The sequence below is a fragment of the Haemaphysalis longicornis genome, unplaced genomic scaffold (genome assembly GCF_048455015.1).
Source record: "Haemaphysalis longicornis isolate Haplotype H1 unplaced genomic scaffold, Haemaphysalis longicornis Haplotype H1 scaffold_5, whole genome shotgun sequence".
NCBI lineage: Eukaryota > Metazoa > Arthropoda > Arachnida > Ixodida > Ixodidae > Haemaphysalis > Haemaphysalis longicornis.
Window position 1 is genome coordinate 16,802,828 of NW_027526385.1, and position 22,098 is coordinate 16,824,925.

Consider the following 22,098-nt stretch of genomic DNA (forward strand, 5'->3'; position numbering starts at 1 on the left):
GTGTTGTTGAGCCCCCTGGTCAGACGAGATCAGTTCGAACGACGACGTCACGGAAAACACCGTGTCATCCGATGATTACTAACGAAGGCGCAGCCGAGTCTGCTGTGCCCGGTCTCTCACGCTCGGCGGCAGCAGACGACGCTATCACAGCCCTCCTTCGCTCTCTCTCCCCACTCTTCTACGACCCCAATCTGGACTGGTTCCCCTGAGACTGTTTAGCGTATCTGTGTTGTTTTACTCCAAGTTATCGCATCTCGAAAACTCTTCCCACTTTGAGTCGTGAGGCGACATAGCCGGTTTTCTTTTTTCTTTTCTTTTTTGAGGAATTCGGAGACGGCGAACTTGTTTGTTTTGCATCACCGAGAAAGTAAACCACAGCGCTATATACGTTTATTTTCCATCAGGGTAGTAAGCTGGAGACTGCGAGGGCCTTGGCGCCGAGATTCTTGTGCGCGGTTGCAGCACGGGGGTGGAGGCCTCCATTTGGAAGACGTTCATAGGGTACTTCTTTTCGTGTGGAGCGGTTCCACCGGGTCAGAGACAGCCCTCTGGGCGAAAATTAGAGAAAAAGAACAAAAACAAAACCCACAAACCCAAAGAACACAAACACGCAAAACACATGCAAACAAACGGAGCATCAGTTGGGAAGTATTGAATGGGGGCGGCACACATCGCTTGTTTCGCATCCAGGGCAACAAAAGGTTCCTGATGCTTTTCCCATCCCTTGGCCTCACAGAGCCAGAAGACATTGTGGATATACCACGTTGTAGAAAGTTCGGTTGGGAAGGCAGGCACAAAAAAAAAGTGAATCATGACGAGTGGGCGAAGCACTGGGAATCGTTCTTACCGTAAATCACCCGTGGCATTGCCCACTCGCGCATGTAAATGAGTGACAACGCGTGTGTACAGTATATACAATTCCAATCCAATCCAATCTGATACAATTCAATTTAATCCAATCCAATCCAAATCCAATCCAATGCTCCTCGCGCATGCACAACGATGTGTACACGGACGCCAACGGAAAAGCCACGGACAAAACGAAGTCCTAAGGTGCTTCGCCTCTAAAACCCCACATAAGCATTATGATATGACCTATGAGTGACGAAGTTAGTTATAGTAATAGAAGAGGATGTAAAGAGGTGGTGAACAACTCAAGAGTGCTCAAACCAAAAAGATGGCTTGTGATACGCTGTTGTTGTGATACGCTCTGATGGTTCGCTCGATACTGACTGGAATGAAAGCCCGTAAACGAAGGTGAGGGGATTCAGACAATAAAGAAATGCTAAGGCGGCCGGGAGCATGAACAAGACAAAATGGCTTGAATCTGAGTTTTTTTTATGGTTCCTTGCAAAACTGTAAAATTTGTAACAGTTGTTTTAGTGATTTCAAAGATTTCAAAGATTTTATTTCCTAGAAGTACGAGGAGGCAGGCTGGTACTAAAGGCTACAAAGCCTGACAGAGGCCCCAGCCCCCTTTAACACAGTACAATGAAGAAGCAAAATCAAACAAGCTGGAAATTCTAATGTTTGAGTTATAAAAATACAAGCAACATGTAGAGCACAAGACATTAAAGAACAACATAGGAAAGGTACAGTAAATTCCATTAGAGTACAAAAGAGTGAAGTAAAACAAAGTACAAAGGGAGAATCAGGGTAGAACTATGATTGAGTTTTAACGATAGGCACAACTACAAAACCTGCGCATTGTTTGTTGTTGTTGTTCCCAATGATTTGTTCACTATTCTTTTGCTGATTTTAATGCCAATGACCGGTCCCTTCTGTAACGCCTCTGGGCTTTGCAGGTATTGAAATAAATAAATAAATAAATAAATAAATAAATAAAAATAAATAAATAAATAAATAAATAAATAAATAAATAAATAAGTCTAAACATCATCAATTGCTCTAGCCATTGAAGCAGATATTCTGATTTAAGAGGTATTCTTTTACCTCGTTTTGAATATGTTTCTACTGCATTTGAAATCAATGTGGTCTCCAACCTTGTTGAGTAAGTCAGTGCTGTGAAACAGAAAGGACTGCCTGCCGCAGTTCGTTCACAATTTTGGTTTATGTATTTTGGCACACCTAAAAGAATATATACTGCTAGTGTCATTATTTTTGCCATGGAAATTTTCTTTGTGCGTAACTTGTAAAAGGTTCATATAGTAAATTTGCTCAGCCTTAAGCATACTGTACTGAACAAATAGTAGACCCGTTCTCAAGTCGGCATGAGTGTCCGTGAAAATTGGCAAATAGGCGGAGAACTCTTTTTTGCAAGACGATCAGCCGTCTGTAATTTGTTTTGTTTGTTGTTCCCCACGCTAATATTCCGCAGCAAAGCCTAGAATAGACAAGAGTGTTATAAAGCTGTGTTTTCAACCAAAGCGGTATTAAACCTCTCAATATGTAGAGAACGCCAATAGTTTTGAAATTTCATTGCATAAGTGATCTATAAGAGGATGCCAAGAGGATGCTTCATAAAACCATACTCCTGACCACTTCTTTTACTTCGCTGATCATATTGCCCCGATATTCAATGTGATTGCCTTTATCTATCGTCTTATTAATTGGTCTAAAGCTGATATAGGTAGTCCTCGATGCGTTTAGCTGTAAGTTATTTTCGTGCAACCACTTTGACAACATTTCTAAATATCTACTTCATACTGGAGTTCTCTTATACCGCTACCGGAGAAAAATATGTTCGTATCTTCTGCATACATGGCTATCTGGGGTGTACAAGGTACGTTTGGAATATATTCACATATATTAAGAATAACAACGGTCCAAGCTTTGATCCTTACGGAACACCTTATTCTGTTTTCAATAACTCCGATGTAGCGCCATTAAATTCAATAAATTGCTCCCTATTAAATAGCTCCTTAATAGGTCAACCGCTACTCCGCTCATTCCTAATTTTCTCAGTTTTTTAGCAATATTTCATGATTGATAGAGTCAAATGCTTTTCTAGGTCTAAGAATAACCCGAGTGTAAATTTTTCCCTCTATATTTTCTATTGTACTGTCCTTAATATTAAGTAGAGCTTGCTGTGTTGACTTGTTTTTTTTAAAGCTGTACTGATACGGTGAAATGACCTTGTGTGTGTTGAAGTTTGTTAGTCTATTATGTATTACATCTTCAAATATTTTTGAAAAGACAGTCAACACAGAGACTGGCTTGTAATTGGGCAACTGATCATCCCCATATTTTTGAAAAGACAGTCAACACAGAGACTGGCTTGTAATTGGGCAACTGATCATCCCTACCACCATTGTGAATTGGCCTAACTCGCGCTACTATCAAGTTTTGAGGAAAAACTCCATTAGATAATGTCGAATTAATAAAAAAAGCTAAAACTTCACTAATTTCAGTGGCGATGTGTTCAATAGGTACTGCTGCGATACCATCAGTGCCAGATGCGACGCTGTTTTTAAGTTTAAGAATAAAAATTTGCACGTCGCTCGCGTTTGTGGGGCTTAAAAAGATAGAGTTTGGAAATTGTGAACATTCCCGTATAGCGCTACTTTGATCTTCATCGACCTCCGAAATGTTAGCCCTTGCTTTGATGAAATGCCTATTCATTGTGATTGCCATTTCGGCTGATTCTATCCGTCTACCGTTCAAGCGAGCAACATGCGACTGCGTGCTCTTCTTGCGGCCCGTTATCACATTAACTGTTTCACATATCTTTTTCGAATCGTTACGTATATCCTCGAAAAGGCGTTCATAGTACCTGAGCTTGGCACTTTTCAGTTCACTCTGCAGTCTGTTTCTATATTTTTTTGAATTCTAGAAGCAGGTTAGGGCCACCGGTGCGCACAAAAGAGTGATACATTGAGTTTTTCTTTTTAATTCGTTTAAGAAGTTGTTGATCTATCCAGGGCTTTCGCACCTTTCGAGAATTTCTTTGTTGTGCCACTGGTTGAAACGCTAAGTCGTAGCACGCCAGTATGTACCTCAAAAATAGGTCATAAGCTTTGTTTGAGTCGTTTTGAGCGAAAACTTCCTTCCGCTCGAAAACTCTGACAAGGTCTCTAAACTGCTCCAGTCCCGAACTAGTTATTCTACGCCGATAATTTTTTTAACAACTATTGCCGCTTGCAGTAATTTTCGTGCTGGCAAAACAAAACACTGGTAAATGATCACTAAGACCAACGGAAAGCACGCCATCCTGAATCTTATCGATGTTGATGTTAGAAAGACATATCTAGCTGGGTAGCACTACAAGAAGATACACTAGTGGGTAGTTCTACGAGATTTGTGTATGCATGCATGGCAATACGTTTTTTACTTCCAGAGACCACTTATCCGCTGAACTCATATGTTGATATCCCCCATAATAATACAAGAGTTGTTATTACTGCTACCAAACTGAAGGAGTCGTTCAAGAAAGTAATAAAGTTTTGCCTGTCACCATTTGGTGGTCTATCGACCACTGACGCTGTGGTCTTTCCCAAACGAATCGTTAAGCACTAATCATTATTTCTCGCAGAAAAGTCGTCAATGACCGTATACGCAATGGCTTCTTTAAGGTCAATTGCAACTCCGCCCCCTCTCCTGGACTGTGCATTTCGCGACTAGAACACTACAGCCCTCATTATTACATTTCAAATGAAAGGCTCCACAGGCTCAGCTTCTTGCAGTGTAACAGCTGCGAAGTTATAATATGGTTTTTTCACCGCTCAAGAACTCGCAGGTGCCCTGTGGTGAAGCCTACCCACTCGGCCATCTTGCTTCCCACCAAAATTACCTGCCATTAGGTCAACCTATAGACACAAGAATCTTAAAGTAGCAGCAAAGGGATAACCGCACCAGCTAGTAATGTTGGCGCTGTTTTAGTGTTTCCGTGGAGGACACGAATGGTAAACAGCTGTGCCTCAGGACACGACCGCTATCACGGAAGCAATCGTCCTGCCCACAGCATGAAGTCAGTCGTCGTTATATCGTTCGGCAAGCGACACTCATTGGATAAGCTGGCATAGATTTAATAGGTTTCTGACGATATTTATATGCATGTGTGAGCAGCGATTATTTCCTAGAAAGTCATTTCGGGCAAAACGTTGAGAGTAAGCAAAAGTGCTGGCCAACTCGTAAGTGCGAAATTAAGAAGCGAAAATTATTACGCTAATAACAAAAAAAGGCTATCATAACAAATTCGACGTAGGTATTACATATATCTGATACACAATCTAAATGTTCCTCTTCCAGAAAACCAGAACGGTTAAGTTCGTAATTATCGTTCTCGCTTCAACCATCCTCAGGAAAACCGATCAAACGTCACGGAGCTATAAAAGACTCGAAGCAATGACGTAGTCCTGTGCAGAAGTGTCTGTTGCGTCAGAACAGACGCGAAAAAAGTATGAGAAAACGAAATTTTCAGGACCACCGGTTGATGGTCTAGACAAAAATGCACCCGCGATCAATTGGGCGCCACTGGCAGTCGAAGGCGTTCCTGAAGTCGGATCCATTCATCGCCACGTTGCAGACCTCTCGCGCCCCAAGCTCTCCGCAAAAGCGGCTGCAGTAGCTGACGTAGAAGGTCTGCACGGGCGTCAACTTCTCCAGAAACTTGAGCCGCAGTGGAGAAGGGTATCCCTCCGAGACGTTCTTCATGGCAGCCAGGGCCAAGTCCAGAGCGAACAGGTCTCCGAGCAGCCTTTTTTCCTTCGCCGTGTGGGCCTTGCCGATTCTGCATTCCTGATGTTCTTCCCACCAGCTGGACGTCTTCCCCGTGCGGTGGTCCACCTGCCTGCCCCGCTCGTCGATGGCCTTGATCAGTTGCCGGGAGAGCAGGAACCCCAGACTAGCGTAGGCCATGACCGCGGAGCCGCCTCGAAAGTACGTTGGAGGAAACAAGGCGGCTAGACCGACCGTCATGTCGTTGAGGGAGTACGCGTAGAGGATTTCCTCCGCGTACCACCTCAGCTTAGCCGTCATGAGCGTCTCGTAGTACCGCACCTGAAGCGCCGCCCTCAGAGCCCGCCGGGACTCGAACCAAAACGAGTAGAAGTTCCCGCCGGCCGTTTTCGAGGGAAACCCGGCGTACAGGGAGTCCAGGAGACGGAGGTTCTGGAACGGCTCCGGAGGCCACAGCTCTTCGTCCGTGTGCTCGAGGATCTTGTTGATGGCGGCCAGTTTCGTAGCGTTTGAGATGGCTCGGGATGCCTGCACCGTCGCGATTAGCTGGTGGGTGGTAGCGTTGAATATAGCGGCGATCTTGCCACGATCTTCGGGGGCGAAGTCTCGGGCGAAGCGGGGTGCCAGAGGGGCGATTCCGAACGACTCCTCCATCGCTAAAAAGCACAGGAGGTAAGTGGACAGGTCGTCCTCTACGCCTTCGCTGTTAACGTCACTCAGCCGAGCGGGCCCCCGGAAGTCGTCGAAAGTCGAGTTGACAATCCAGCCGTAGCAGTAGGCGAACATCCACCCCAACGCATTGAGGAGCCTGTGGGCGGGAATGCGTTCCGTCACATCGGAGAGCTCTGTAAACTGGCGCCTGTTGCGTACAAAGAACAGTGCGCGAGATTCGGTCACCGGGCCCATGTGCTTACGCAGCAGGCTGGTCCACTCCGCATCAGAAACGCCCCGGAGCAGGGAGCCAGTTTCGTTCGGTGATATAAGAGCGTCGTAGACGCCTCCATCGCCCAAGGCCGACAGGAGGGCTTCTCGGAGCGAGGTTTCGTCCTGTCGCAGCTCCTCTAAAACTGACGCGTCATTCAACGGCTGGACAGTCTCGCCGCCATGACCGCTACCGTCGCCTGTCACCAAGAAATACGCAACTTCCCGGAGAGCACTCGTGTACGTGGACACGTCAAGGCGGGAGATGTGTTCCATCCTCAGCAGAGGCACGTGACCCGGCTCGCCCAGGACAATGATAGGTACTTCTGGACCTCCGGGCGCGCGTGTGTTCCAGCCAGAGACGTCGAACCAGAGCGACACCTTCCAGTTGACGCTGAGGTCGAGGAGGATGTCCAGCACGCCACTAACGTCGACGCTGCCCGCGTCATCTGCCATTGTGGGCCACCTGAGCTTCCGCGCCTTCATGAATTCCACAAGCTGGCTGGGTCGCTCCTCATCGGTCCTTGTGAGGCAAGTGGCGAGAGCTACGGACGCCTTAGCGGCCGCAGGCAACGCCATTTTCGGAGAGAACATGTTTTGAGCGCTTCCGAAGGTGCTGATGTACTGGGCGTAGGCGCGGGCGAGCCTGCAAGTGCGGAATAGAGGCGTTATTTCATCAGAGACGTTCGCGTGACGCGAAGAAACATTCTTACGATGAAATACCCAAGGACACTATATTAAAATATTTCGGCACGTGCACACTTTTTAAGCCGGGATCACCTAAATGGAATTCTCAAATAAATACAAATTTTTCATGCGGATACGAGACACCGAACTTCGCTTTATTGGATTCCCGTGGTTTTCATGACTGGCTCGGCTAACTACCACCTGACCTGAAACTGCTGTCGCTGTTGCAAAGAATTCGTAATAATATACGGCGTAGTAATGACCTGTCTTCAACGTTTTCATAAGACTTGCACATCTGCCGTGAGGCTTGTTCACAAGGATCGGTCATAATGTGACCAAATGTGTGGTCGAGTCTTCTGCGGGGAAGTCATTAACCCTCTCATTTGTTGTTGTCACCCCTTAGTGCCTTCTATGTACCTTATACTGGACCGAAGGCGATTCTGTCCCCCTTTCAATGAAAATGAACGGGTGTACCAGTCATACTAGTCATAGCGGAATAGCTAAGTTCCCAATACGGTGACTAACGAAAACAGCATGAAATGAACCACCAGCGACGGCAAGAAAGACGGACAAAGGCCAGGCAAAATCGCCAGCAGCTTGTGTCACAATACTGAAAAGCCCTCTGAATCCCACTCCATCTTGATTCCTCTAGCCAGATTTTTGATTCTGAGCAATGCATCCCCCTAGAAAAGGTGAAGAATGCTGATTGATTTAAATCAGTACAGTGCCATAGGATTGTTCGTTACCCATAGTTTGCATCAAGTTCTGCTGGCTCCTAACGAAACAAGAACTGAGATAGCTCATGTACGGTATCACTCCGCCTAAGCGACGGACCGGGATATCAACTGGCTCGCGTGTTTTGAAACGAGATGCTATGAATGCGTGATATCGTCTGCCTCCTCTCACGTAGTTTTGTCATCGCTGCAGTAGTTTATAAGCATATTAAGTCCAAAAAAATCACGAAAACGGCTCGTGCCATGTTCAAAATATTCCGAATGACGCACTACTTGCGCCACAAAGGAGTAGCATCTGGCTGCGGTGATGAGGCACAGCGGCCACTCCCGTTGCAGTTCTTAAGTTCTACCCGAACATAGTTACCTCCTGAGCCTCCAGGTCGCTGCGGCCCTGTGGGCAGCCCCCACCGCCCCATAAGGTGGAGCTCTGAATAAACGTTACTTCTACCTACCTAAGTATACCTACCTACCTACCTACCTACCTACCTACCTACCTACACTCACCTATCCATCCATCCATCCATCCATCCATCCATCCGTCCGTCCATCCATCCATCCATCCGTCCATCCGTCCGTCCGTCCGTCCCGTCCCGCCCCGTCCATCCGTCCATCCATCTATCTCGGTCTCCTGGCTTACCTGTTGGGCCTTGCTTTGTGCGAGGCGTCTCGCCTAAAGTTCCCCGCCTTTCTCGCAGGTGGCGCCGTCTGCCTGCCTCCCCCGCCGCAGACGTAGGAGTAGAAGCAGTAGCAGGGGTTGGACTTCGGGCTGAGCGAGCGGAGAATGCTCCGCGCGTGCTCCACGCAGTCCTCTGTGTCGCACAGGTACAGCTCATCTTTGGCGACGGACGGCATCGTGCGCCGCTCGTGGGCCACCCACAGGAGCAGCGCGGTCACTAAAAGTGCGGACGTGCACACCACGCAGCCCAGCACCCTCGACGAGTCGCGCCCTTTGCTGGCCACGTGCGGGGAGGCGCGCTCGCTGCTGCCGCTGCTTGCAGGCTGCTTCTTCCCCTGCTGTCCTCGCCGAAAGAACGCGTGCAGGGCTCAGATTGAGTACACACCAGCCAGGTAACGCCTTCCATTGGCGCACGAAAAATATCAAGAGAAGTGGTGTCTATTTTTTAACAGTATAGCTTTTGTTACTGGCAGTGAGTTAGGCATTGCAGGAAGAAATACCAAGAAAGGGCCGAGCGCTCGTGAGCGCGTACCGCCGAGCGTCCCCGCCACGCGCAGTGGCTTTAGCAAAAAAAAAAAAAAAATACTGGCGAAAACCCCCAGGAGCGAGGAAATGACGAGCGGTGCTGTCAACTCCAGCGCTAATGCTAAAGATGAAAACGCACCCTCCTTGGAAGCGGTCCCCGCAGCGGCCGAACTCTGGAAGCAATTATCGATGACTGGAGGCGTGGCTACGAGTGCGCCAATCCTTCGGGATACGACTTGAAGATCCCGCCACCGCTGCCTCGAGTCGACGTAGAGCTGGTGGAAGTCTACAATGCTGAGGATGACTTTGCATCCACCACTCGTTGCGACTACCACTGCGATTGCTAGCACCGCTAAGCAAGTAAACAATGATACCGAAACTTAACTGTGTGTCCGGCAATGCTCACCTTAAACACCTTCGACATTCAAGTCTTCAGCGTGAGTGGAAGCTTCCCTGAATTTTTTTAACAGCGATCCTAAGGTGGTGTTTCGGACGGCGAACGTGCTCAGGAAAACCTTTACCTAGCGATGACGTCATCGCGTGCGCCGGCACAGCTCCTCCACACGGCACGATTGCCATTAATGGGCAATCGTGCCGTGTGGAGGTTGTGGAGGTGCGAGCCAGGAACACTGTTTATGTTTTCTTGGCCCCACACGACCTCAAGATATACCTAACAATGGCGCGTTCTTTTCGAAACAGGATCTGCAAACCACAATCAAAGTTCTCACCTGTCTGCTGAACATCATAACGCACCACAAGGCATGCATTTTAAAGCCCCGCGATTCGTCCTTCTGAAACTGCACCGAATCGCGGACAAGGGATTTCGGTTACTTTTTTAAAGGGACACTGAAGTGGTTTGTAAGCATTGCGGGGTTACTAGCGTAAATTGTAGTCCGGAGTCCCAAGGCCATGTTTCGACCACTCTGGCTGCTTTTACGCTTATTTATTTCGTAGAAAAATCAGTTCGAAAATGCTGTCCTCCTCTCTGCCTCCTCGCCCTATTACGGTGGCGTCTTCGTGTGACGTCAGGAAAAATAACTTGGCTGGACTGCGCTACCGCAGGGCACGCCGACCTTCCGACAGAGTCAGTCGGGCCAGCGTTTAGTCCGGCGGTTGCCGACGGGTCGTCGTAATTCGTTCGCTCAGTTGAAACCAAGCCACGACACGTTTGTGAATCGAAGAATGTGCCTGTCTTTAGTTTGTTAGTTTGCGCAGTGTGTCAAGCTGCAAACCCAGGTCGCCCCACACAAGCGCTGCACAAGCGCACATGCGACGCTTCGCTGACTGGTATACGCTAGTAGGGGAGTCTAAGGCTAAATGGAGGCGGGAGTAGAGTCAGCGAAGTTGTAATAAGTACTGGGGAAATAAAATCAACTGATTACCATACAGCGTAAAACTAGGGTGCAGGAAGCACTTTTTTGCGCTGGGTGAAAAAGGAGAGCGGTCAGCAGCACGACTACGCGTCTGCGAACGCTTTTCCGTCTAAGAAATGCAACTGCTAGACATGAGATATTGTGGAAATTTGGGGGACGCGTAGCGCACGAGCGCTATACAATAAATAGTCAGCTAAGCTGCTTGAAATGTTAAAAATAAATGAAAATGTAAACTGCTTGTGCATTATAAACGTTATATTTCCAACAATGGCAGCGCCGGCTTGTGGCTGAGTGGTCTGGAGTGCTAGGTATGCTATTTTCCAAGTTGAAGTTGGATTGCCGTAGGGTAGATACTTTTTTTTTTTTGTAAGTTGATTTCTCCGTTTTCGGAAGATGTTTTCTATACCGAATTCATCATTTTTGGGCCGCAACGTTCTTCGCTCCACGAGCGAGTTTGCAGAATGCGCGCAAGACTGACACTGACACGCTAGCGAATTCTCCTTGGCGTGCTGTTGCCATAAGTACCGACTTCTTGCGGGCAGTGGGCACAAGCCAGAATCAGCAGACCCTTGGCCTGGTGCGAACACGCTTTTTACGATACAGGCATTAGAGAGGCAAGCTCTAACGATGGGGGAAGGGTGCATGGCATTTGAGTGTCTGCGGTGACGCGGAGGACGTTCTTCCACTGTGTAGACCTCGGATAGTGATTTCTACGATTCCAAGCCATCCTGGTAGGCTTATGTGAGGCATTTTACAAAAGCCCATGACATGACAGAAGCGCCTTTAGGCCGATTATTGAGATATCGAGAATGCCCATCCAAGGATAACGTGGAATGCCAAGCATGTTGTTTCACAGAACCGAAACCGAAACTTGTTTGAATGCTAACCTTACACATCGTCCAATCACGTAGCACCTTCACCTGACGTCACTGCGGTTAGTTTGTGCAGTCGCCGCAAACCGCGCACGGTAGATTTTCTTCTTTCAGGGTTTATAAAATAAATACCGCCTTATAGCCACGATAAACGATGAAAAGTGTGTTCGTTCTAGCTAGTCTACTGCAGTGCAAGCAAAAACGGGAGCTTGACAAATTCACTACAGTGCTCCGTTAAGGGTGCAGTGCTGAGCAGTGCGTTTTACTTTTAAAATCGGTGGCCATTAAATTAAACGTGACCGTACGCGCCCACACAAATTTGTGCGACGTGTCCGTTACGACAGGTTGCCAGGTCTGGCGATTTGTCGCCGAACTGGCGCCTTCTCGATACTCGCGGTGACGGAAATTTCAGTGTGGCGACTTGGCTACTTTCTTGGCTCCTTTGAGCATTAGTGCTTTTATATATTTCCGGGCCCTTCCGATGTCCAACTTTCCACAAATGTGCATTTCAACCGTTGAGACAAACCGAACAAACAGAACAGGACAAACTTTTAGGCAAGTGACGGTTATCTGGCGAAGTCTAGAAGAGGTCCCAGCGAATCAGTCACTCATACACGCCCCCGTGGAGCCTTAGTTACCGTCATAAATATAAATTTGCCTGGCTCTTGTTAATATCTCGCACCTGATGGCATATGGATCACGTCAAAACCTTCAAGCAACGTAATAGTTTTGAAGTCTAATGCTTCAGGAGTTTACGGGAGCTTGTAAATGGTATGGAAAGTGGTGGAAAGTAAACAGGCAGCGAAAGTGGTAAAACATGGTGTGCTGCAAACGCCCACTCCAAGTTATTCATATTCTTTGAATGCTCTACCTTGTAGTCAACCGCTGTCAACCGCTGTCAACCGCTTCAGTAGTCAACCGCTGTCACTTTCCCGCACCACAGCAAACGAAAAAAATTTGTAATACGGTTTTATACTGCTTGATATTTCTGCAGGGCGATTCCACGAGAGAACGAACATGCGTGTACACGACCATTTTTTGTTCATTCTTGTTTTTTTATTATATATGCGCGCAATATGGAAACCCCCGAAAATCAAGTTTGTTTTCTCCTGAGGTGCGTAGTTCGGGAGAAAAAAATGTTTGAATGTGCCCGGAGCGCAGTGGTGGTTTCGGCAACTGCAGATTTTTCCAAGTTTGCGTCTCTGTGTACGTCAAGGAGTACAAGGGGTGTGTATAAAATGTTTTGGGCCATAAACTAGACCAGAATGCTAATCTGTATAACGCAAAATCAGCGTCCTGCAGCGAACAAAAAATTTTTAAAAAAATCGTGAAATCGGCCCAGACGATAATTTGTTAGTGTTTTTGACGCCTCCTATCTACATTTCTTCTTTTCTGAAAAACTTGTAAGTCGGCCATTTTATTGGCCATACGTATCTGAACGCATAAACAAAAGATGGTGTTTGTAGAAAATTTAGAAGTACTAAAAAAATTGAATAACTTCGGCTCTTTTTCAGAAATTGCGCAAATTCAAAACTCAATATAAAAAAAACCCCATACTCGATTTTCTTCACAATTGCGAAAATAAGACTCCTTTACTTGGACAACAAAACTGTGGAAAAGCATGTTGCATCATTTTGTTGAGAACAAAGTTATAAGGGGCCAAACTTGGGGCTCGCGCGACGCGTCTTGGCGCGCCGCGGTAAGTTCTGGCCGCTGTTGCCGGACGTTGCGCGGGTGTACACGGGCGGTAATTCATATTCCACTGCCACATGCCGGCACGGTCAATCTCTTTCCAGTATTCCCAAACGAAAAAAACTATTCTGGAGATTCTTCTGTTTTTTCTTTTTTTGCCCGACTCTGTTTCCCTAATTTGTTCTTTAACGAGCTAACTTTCTGGCCGATATCAGCTCGAAAGCGCTCCTTTGCGGCGCCAGTATTTTGCGGGATGCAAAACAAAAAAAGCAAAGGTTCCTCCGATGCGCAGGCAACCGAAACAGATGGCGCTCGGGCAGTTACAAGGGAGGGAATGGATTGACCTTCAGACCCTAATCAGTTCCCCACCACGACGGGCGCATTTCCGCTGGTGGTGCATGGTGCGCTGGCGTCAGTACAGGGTATCCCACCGCATTCTTTGAGGCGAACATGAGAGAACGACCTTAAAAATAACTAACCAGGAAACAAACACCTGCACCACGGCTTACGAGGCCGTAGGAGGCTTTTCGGAGACGCCACGTGCACGCGAATCTATTTTACTGGAATGAGAATCAGGTGCGGTCGGGTACCTGGCTTCTTGACGTATTATTAAATTCCGATCTGTTGTCATATTATTGCCGTATATTTATTGTTTAGTCACATATCACAAAGGCGAAGCGTACATTACAGTATTACTAGCGATTTTGATACGCTTGCGTACGAAAATTGCAGTAAGGGGAGGCTACTGCCCCGTCCTTTTCTGTCCTTCAACTCACTGGTTGATGGGCTCTCAACGGATGCTTCCCTTTGCTTTACTCTTGCCATATTTTTGTTTGCTTTTGACTCCTCCCCTTAAAAGTTTTTTTTTTTTCATGGGTGGATGCTTTCGTTTGTGCCTAAGTGTTTGCACGTGGATTTGTGCGCGTGTTTGCTTGCTCGACTACCCGCACACTCTTATCCTGATAGATGTGGCAGGGGAAGCCTAGCGGATGTTGTTCTGAAAAAAAAAAAGTGTGACCCGTTCACCCACCCACAGTTCATTCCCGCCCAAGTCTTGCACTCACCCGAGCATGAAGTGTGCGTCTGCGTTTATTGTGCGAATGCCGACCTGTCTGCTTTGGCCCTGCAAAATGTTACAGGGGTTGACCGAAGAATGAGCAACTTAAAGGAGCTTTGTCTTTGCACCTCACCATCGACGCAGTGTTTCTTGGGCGCGTGCCGGCAATTCCCAATGTCCAACAACCTTACCATGTCCGCTTTGGGCGTTTCGGACGAAGAAGACGTCACATACGCTGTATGGGAAATTGGTTCTCTGATAAAAAAGAGTCTACCGCCAGCTGCATTCGTGAAGGAGCTAGGCAAATGGGTCACCAAGTGGATTTCCCATGACTATTAGGCGGACCCAGGCCATTGCCATAAACGAAGCGAAAAGATGCGAACGGCGATCAAGCATTGTACTGCACTTCGACTTCTCTGAAAATTGGACAGTTATTCTGCCAAATGAAGTCCAGTCGTACCACTGGCACAAAACACAGGTTTCACTGTTTACGTCCGTTGTAACTACAAGAAAATCAGTTCAGAGCTTCGCAGTAGTTAGCGATCACATGCAACACGATACCGCACATGCATGCTATGCGCTCGCTCCACAAGGTGCAGGAATGCCTGGAAGAAAGTGCCCCTGTGTACAGCTACGTTGTTTACGTTAGTGAAGGTGCAGCCAGCCATTTCAAGAAGAAATATCAGCTGTACGAACGTTCCAGAGCAAACTACACGTCTGCGAAGTGGCTGTGCTTGACTGTATGAGCGCCCGAGGAAGCTGTGGTGCAGATATTATAAATATTTTACTTGAGTTGTATTCCCACACGTATGCCTTTTGCTGTGTTCCTGACTGTAAATAATTAATCACGATAGTCTGACAGCCAATTTCCAAACTTGTGTCTTTTTGCTTGAATAAATATTCTTGAGAAAAAACTGAAATACCTTCAGTAATTTACTCGTGCTGTGACCGAAGCGCCAAATTAATAGAAAATTTCGACCACTCCTACCACTTCTACCCGATATAACCACCGGAAAAACTTTTCCTGTTGTTTCGAATCCTTCTTTCCTTTCCCTATAAGAAGAGTGGCGTTGGCAAAGGAGCGCTTTCGAGCTGATATCGGCCAGAAAGTTACCTCGTTAAAGAACAAATTAGGGAAACAGAGTCGGGCAAAAAAAAAAAAAAAAGAAAAAACAGAAGAATCTCCAGAATAGTTCTTTTCGTTTGGGAATACTGGAAAGAAATTGACCGTGCCGGCATGTGGCAGTGGAATATGAATTACCGCCCTTGTACACCCGCGCAACGTCCGGCAACAGCGGCCGGAACTTACCGCGGCGCGCCAAGACGCGTCGCGCGAGCCCCAAGTTTGGCCCCTTATAACTTTGTTCTCAACAAAATGATGCAACATGTTTTTCCACAGTTTTGTTTTCCAAGTAAAGGAGTCTTATTTTCGCAATTTTGAAGAAAATCGAGTATGGGGTTTTTTTTATATTGAGTTTTGAATTTGCGCAATTTCTGAAAAAGAGCCGAAGTTATTCAATTTTTTTTAGTACTTCTAAATTTTCTACAAACACCATCTTTTGTTTATGCGTTTAGATACGTATGGCCAATAAAATGGCCGACGTACAAGTTTTTCAGAAAAGAAGAAATGTAGATAGGAGGCGTCAAAAACACTAACAAATTATCGTCTGGGCCGATTTCACGATTTTTTTTTAAATTTTTTGTTCGCTGCAGGACGCTGATTTTGCGTTATACAGATTAGCATTCTGGTCTAGTTTATGGCCCGAAACATTTTATACACACCCCTTGTACTCCTTGACGTACACAGAGACGCAAACTTGGAAAAATCTGCAGTTGCCGAAACCACCGCTGCGCTCCGGGCACATTCAAACATTTTTTTCTCCCGAACTACGCACCTCAGGAGAAAACAAACTTGATTTTCGGGGGTTTCCATATTGCGCGCATATATAATAAAAAACCAGAATGAACAAAAAATGGTCGTGTACACGCATGTTCGTTCTCTCGTGGAATCGCCCTGCATATTTTGCACGAAGGAAACCAAAAAGTACTTAATAGCATCGCCTTGCTGGAAATGGCGACTTTTCTGGCTCGTTTTCAAACAGTCACTTTAATGGGGCGACTTTTCTGGCTACTTTGGGAATTTGCCGGCGACTGTTTCTGGTGAGGGCGTGGAAACTCTTGTTACGACTCCCAAAGCCAACGTTGTTGCACATATCATCATGAAACAGTTGCACGAACCTATACGAATGGAGAAACACGTGTTAACGGCTTGGCGTTTGACAACTGACCACCAGGTGAACGCAGTGCGACTTACCGAGCTCATACTGTCTTGTGATTTCGGACCTTGGGCACGTATTCGGTTTCTGATGATCGAGGGAAAGCGTCGGCTGATGAAGCTACGCCTGCGAGGCGACCTCTCCTGGGAGAACGCGTCGTCCGCTTCCTGTTCGTCTGGGTAGGAAGAGAAGGGGCACTTCAGTTTTTAAAGACGATAGTCTTTCTTGGGCTACCTAAACGCAGAAATTTTGGTCTGTCTGTCTGTCTGTCTGTCTGTCTGTCTGTCTGTCTGTCTGTCTGTCTGTCTGTCTGTGACTCCATTCAGCCACCAGGCCAAAGTGAAACAGAAACTGACGAATAGACATATACTCACAGCCAAATCTAAACGGTAAGTCTAAATGGTAAGTTAATGTTCATACTTGTCAACATTGTTTAACAAGAACAGGACATTACGCAAATATAGGGAAGAAAATCAATACATTAGTGCTATTTGCAGTGTTTCTTTACTAAAAAATTCACGGATGCTTAGTTTTAGTGATAGGAAAATAAATACTACATCAACTGCAGAAATCCGTCACCTGTTGTTCTGGCACTACCTGGCGGCATTTAAAAAAAATCAAACGACGACAGCAATGAAAGGTATCACTAGATAGGTTCCACGTTCCGCTTGGAACGCTCGTGGAGTAGGGCAACGTGGTTCTATAAACCTTGTAGTACAGTATAACCCCGATGATACGACTTTCAAGGGACTTCGGGAAAGCGTCGTATGGCTGGGGTGTCGTACGACCGGGGTGCGGGTAAATGCCGACCCACTAGATGGTCTCACGCGACAGGTGGGCTAAGAACTTATTGAAGCTACTATAGCTAGCACGTTCTCGCGTGGTTGGCGAACCTTTAGCTGAAATGCCAAGGTTAAGAAAATAACGCCTATGTTTTGCTGCCCCCTCCCCTCCTTGCTTCCGAGCTAGCCCGAGAGCCTCGCGCTTTGCGAGAGATAGATAAGGACGATGTGGTCTAGCAAATTGCGAGGGGAAAGGGGAGTGTGAAACTGCCGAGGCCAAGTGAATCGAACGATAGTACAAGGCGGAGATGAAAAAACAGCATTCCCGTACATGCTGGAAACACCTTTGAACGGTCCCGTACCATCGCTATTCGGTCAAAGTTAGATAGCTGCTTTCGTTTCCCACAGGATCTAGCAATGCGAAATAGATGCGACGATTCAAACTTCGCGAGTAAACCGTGCTGCTGCAAAAATTACAGTGCGGTCTTGCTACAGTGACTTGCTGTGGCAGCCACTAATTGACCAAAAATGGCGGTGCCAACGAATACCTGCCTCCACCCTTAGGGTAGAGGCGCGAATTGAGGCACTCTACCAAAGAAATGAACAGAGTGGCAACTCGGAATGGAGGAAACCGTTTCTCTTCCTATATCTCTGCTCTAAAGAGCAGAGTTGTAGGGAGAGAGAGCGTCGTGAAAGGAAGTAACCTGGATCGAGCGGGAGGGGAAAGCAGCTGTTCGGTCGTCACTGGTGTGTTCCGTCTTATGTGTTATCGCGTTCATCGGAGGTTGGACGGGAGCTTCAAATTCACTCACTGCCTGCCACCTGAACTTCGACTTCTCGCGGTTGGCGCGTTGGCGTACTGCTGCCGTGTGAGGCCGCCGCAGGTCAGCTCTCGCTCCCCAGGGCCCTCCTGCTTGCTTGCGTCTGTTTAACAAGTTGTTTGGCCCGCCTGCGGACTTTGCACATCAAGCAGTGTCAACCAGGGGTTAATATTAAAGAAGGTCGGGAGGAGGCGGCGAAGTGGGGTAAAATATGAGAAAAACACTGGTTTATCCGCGCCAGGGTCCGTCGTATGAAGCGGACTGCGTGCACCCGATCGTCGTTCCATCGGGGTTTGTAATGCATTGTTTTTATACGGAGCTTGCCGGGACCGCGGTGATCCGTCGTCAGAAGCGGGTGTCGTAAGTCCGGGGGACGTGTCAGCTGGGTTTCACTGTAGAGTGCCTCGATTCACGCGCGTATCCGCCATACGGCAGGGCTGGCATCGAGGAACCCTACTTGGAGGAGTCGAATGCAGTAAATTGATATTGACTTGACCAAACCTCTGGCGTATTATCTTAGAGGAATGAGATGGGAGAGGAACAGCACGAGAGGTGACCGGGAAAGAGAAAGGGGGCATTTACTTGCCAGGGGCGCCAGTCAACCATCGTCTCTTCGACATTTGCAGCGACAGGAGCAGATACGCGGCCAATTTTTTAGTTGCTCATTTGCCACTGAAGTGAAAGTTTAAGGGTGCCAGTACGCAAAAAATGCCCACAGGCACGCTTCTTAAAACTCTTTGGAGCTTGTAGAAAAGTCGTAGACACCCACCGCTCGCGCACGTGCAAACGCACGCACACACACTTTTCCCTCATAAGAATATAAAGCCGTAAAAGAAGTGAAAAAATCAGTCGTGTTCCGTATGCGGGAATCGAGCCCACAACCACCGCATAGCGCGTGCACTGTTCTACCAATTGAGCTGCCACGGCGGCGACAGCTTCTCGACGTCAGCGGACGTATATGCTTAGAGGTGTTCAGTGACGGGTCAACTAGCGACACTCCGCGACGACCGCGGGAGACGTAGAAAATCTTGCTGTCCCAGCGGTCATCACGTAGAACGCGGTCGTATGTCGGAGGTAGCAGGGAGCCTGATAGCAACGTAATGACTGTAACTTCCCAAATGTGTGCTCTTACGGAATCTCTCGTGCTACATATTTCTGTTCTCTCCCTACCCCCCCTCTCTCCCTATATTACCCCAACCAGGACCAAACACACAAGTTGAGGACATGGACCACAGCTTCTTTTGCAGGACCAGCAGGGGAAAACTGAGGACCGTGTGTGAACTACTAAAGATGAACTACTTCCTGGCTCAGTTACTGCTGCGTATTAAAAGAACCATGAGGACAAAACACAAGTTCGGTTCATTCGAAAGATTGCCTGGATAGAATCATATTGACACCACTGTTAACGCACACTTCGCTCAAATAAGCTACATAATTAGGAAAAAGGGAATGGCCATGCTACCCACTAGCTCATTTCCCGCAACAGAACCTATGATTGGAATTGAAAGCCCAAATTAGACACGGACAAAGAAAGGGGACAACAGGACGAACGCTCGTCCTGTTGTCCCCTTTCTTTGTCTGTGTCTAATTTGCGCTTTCAGTTCCCATTATGAATCACCAACAGGCCCAAACCATGCCCTTTTTAGAACCTATGATGTCATGAGCCTAGCTGTGCGATTGGCTGAGGACGGAAAAAGCAAACGTAAAATAGGAACGGCTTATAGGCTTTCCGAACGAACTATTTGCGCTTAAGTGTAATGCATATTCATTTTACAGCAGTAAGAATGGTGCGGTAAATAATGGAAGTTACTAAAGCGCACGTAAGCATAGAAGTACCGATGCGCACTGCTGTTGGTACTGAGCGCACTATGCCAGTCTTAGCAGCACAGCACACCGGCGCTTTAAAGTTGTTTTACAGTACACTGGCCGATTGGTGTAAGCGGCGTTGTCTTACGTGACCCTGTTTGTCGAGGATACCACAGGTTTCACGAGACGATCACTTTTTACAGACAGTAACAAAAAAAAACGAATGCAAATGCGCACCACCAAAACACGCGAGGGGCGTTTCCCAGCAGACGAACTTTAGGAGCGCCTTTCCGAACATTACAAGGACTGCATCACAGAGCAATGACATGTGCCATTCTTCAGAGGGCGCTACAAAACAGCCAACTGGAGAACGGCAGAGCTCAAAAGACATCCCCCTCGCGAGGGGCACGATCAAATGCACAGCATTTCCGAGGGGGTGCGCCGGCAAGTCGTATCTCTTGATTGCGGGACCCGTGTCGCCATCTTTTGGAGGCGCGGGACAACTTGTGGCGCTTTCGAAACAAACGAGAAATGAGTGAAGGATATAAGGCGCGTTCGGTGCGTCGAAATGTGTGTCGGTTTCGTGGCTCGGTCGGTAGGGCGCCGGGCACCTTGCGTTCCGCCCGCGGCGTCATGGTAGAGTGTACTAGAAGTTTTAGAGTGGCCCGAGCGGCGGCCTCTCCCATTGCTCCGCCGGGTCGACTTTCGCGCAGAAAATAAAACCGGTATAGCGGCGGCGCTGCTGTCGTCAACAACTGAACAGCCGAAGCTCCCCGGCACTAGCTCCCAGCCTGCGCGCGGCAATATTTGCGTTGCTCGCTGCGGTGTTTTGCGCTTGCGAAGCTGATTTATTTTGGATTATGAGTTTTAACGCGCCGGCGCTACACAGGCGATGAGGCAAGCGGTACTGGAGGGCTCCGCATTAATTTTGACCACCTGGGGATTTTTAACGTGCGCCGAAATCTCGAAGACACGGGCGTTTTTCGCTTTTATCCTCCATCACAAAAGCAGCTGCCGTGGCCGGGAATCGAACCTGCGCCTTTGGTCAGCTGATTTAGAAAGTATACGCAGAAACGTTGACTCCGCTTGAGCAAACTTTAAACTAGTACGACCCGCCATAAAATTACCGACCTCCCCCTCCCCACCCCCCCCCCCCCCCCCAACGATAATTTCTCATTTTTATGCGTTTTCTGAAAATGTTAATTGTTGATATACAGTAATCTCTCGTTAACTCAGTCGTAAAATTAGCTGAAAATTTTCAGATAAGCGCGGAGTTTCGAGGAGGAGGAGGAGGAAGTGGTTGTTGGGGGTGGGGGAAGGGGAGATAGAGGCCGGTAACTGTCTGGCGTTTCGCCGACACCTCAAGCGGCCGGCTGCGGAGTTTCGAGTTAAGTCAAATGCAGAAAATTTGTAGCAGGTCCCTAAAATAACAGCTAGTGCTGCTAACAAAAGCACTATTGCACAGGGGAGATTTCGTAATAAAGGCAAAATAATTCGCAGGAAAAAGAAACTTTTTTTATTGCAGAAGAAAGAACTGTGTTGCGCTCGGCTGTTTCGCGTTCGCATCTGCATCCCAGAAAAGCGTACCCGAGAATTCTACATTCTACCTTGTTACAAAGCAGACGCAGCATGTATGTTGTTTCTGCCGTTGTAGGCACTTCTGGAGGCTCCTCCCCGTCCGCATGATCAGCTGCATTAATTCCGGTAACGGGGACGCGTAGTCCGCGTAAACTTGCACTTCACGGTCGCGTTCGGTGAGTAGTGGAATGATCATTCGAACGGGGACCTTATCAGGTGCCTGCAGCGGACTTTGCCTAGTGCCCTCTCTGCCAGCATTTCGAGACATCCGTGGTCCTCCGAAAAAACTTTTGGAGATAAAGCGGGCAAATTCGTAGCGCCTATGGGAGGTAAACACAACGCGAGAAAAAGTTTCGAGAATATATTTTGAGATATAGCAGAGTTCGAGTTAAAGAGGGATTAATTTGACGGACAGGCACCAGGAATTTTCTTCCCTTCCCCTTCTTGACTCTGCGCATGAAGCAAAAGTGGCGGGGCGCACGTTGTATGCTGCAAAAAGTTTACTGTTTTTTTTTTACGTTCCTATTTGGAACGAAAATACCAAAAGCCTTCTTCTGGGATACCCCTACCATTGATGCTTGTACGGTCGTTAGTGGGCTTTCTTATTTTATTAACCTGCTATGTCGCATGAAGGCACTTGGTAAGGAAGTGTGCACTGAAA